The sequence below is a fragment of the Nannospalax galili genome, unplaced genomic scaffold (genome assembly GCF_000622305.1).
Source record: "Nannospalax galili isolate Female #2095 unplaced genomic scaffold, S.galili_v1.0 scaffold918, whole genome shotgun sequence".
In the NCBI taxonomy this organism is placed as follows: Eukaryota; Metazoa; Chordata; class Mammalia; order Rodentia; family Spalacidae; genus Nannospalax; species Nannospalax galili.
The window spans coordinates 887792-888766 of record NW_008343216.1 but is presented as its reverse complement, the minus strand read 5'-3'; positions in this window follow the sequence as shown (position 1 = coordinate 888766).

Below are 975 nucleotides of genomic sequence, written 5' to 3'. Positions count from 1 at the left end.
AAATGAACCTACCATTTGACCCAGTTATACCACTCCTTGGCATATACCCAAAGAACTCATCCTATTGCAGGGACACTTGTACATCCATGTTTGTTGCTGCTCTTTTCACAATAGCTAAGAGATGGACACAACTTAACTGTCCCTCAACTGACAAGTGGATAATGAAAATGTGGTTCATTTGTACAATGGAGTTTTACTCAGCAGTAAAGAAAGATGAAATCACGAAATTTTCAGGTCAATGGATGGAACTAGAACCTGTTATACTAAGTGAAGTAACACAATCTCAGAAAAAAAAATCGACATATGTTCTCCCTCATATGTGGATTCTAGGATCAGACTCTGATACATAAGTATGCAAAGAGATATAACTCCAGGAACCAGGACAAGCATAAGGAAACAGTGAGGTAAAGGAATATAAATAACCTGAAGGAGAAGAATAATAGGTAACAGGCCTTCATAAGGGAGATATGAACAAAAATTGGGTTAGCCTAAGGGAGAGGGGAGGGAAAGGTATATGAGGAACCTAGGGGATAAGGAGAAAGAAAAAGCTCAACAGAGGTAAGATCATAGGAGCAAGGGTATTAGTAAGGAAGAAAGGGGGGAAGTGGGGGCACCTTAAGTGGGAAAACCATGATAGAGGGGTGAGACGATTCAAGAGAGAAACAATGCCTAGCTAGTCATCAAAACCAGAGGGAACCATATTATGCCTACAATCTACTGACGAAGTATACTTAACAGATCAAGAAATATATCTCTAGATAAGTTTTATTTGAGACCAACCAGTCATTACCCAAGACTTATCTGCAGGACACGCAGTAATTAAAAATGCCAGAATGGTGGAACTAACTTTCTTGAATGTTTAACAGACATACCTTGAGATCTATACTAATTGGGTCAGAGGGACACAAAGGACACTTTTTGCTTCTTGCCCTCCTAGGTCGATTAGTTCCCAGGGACTATGAGCATCTCGCAAAA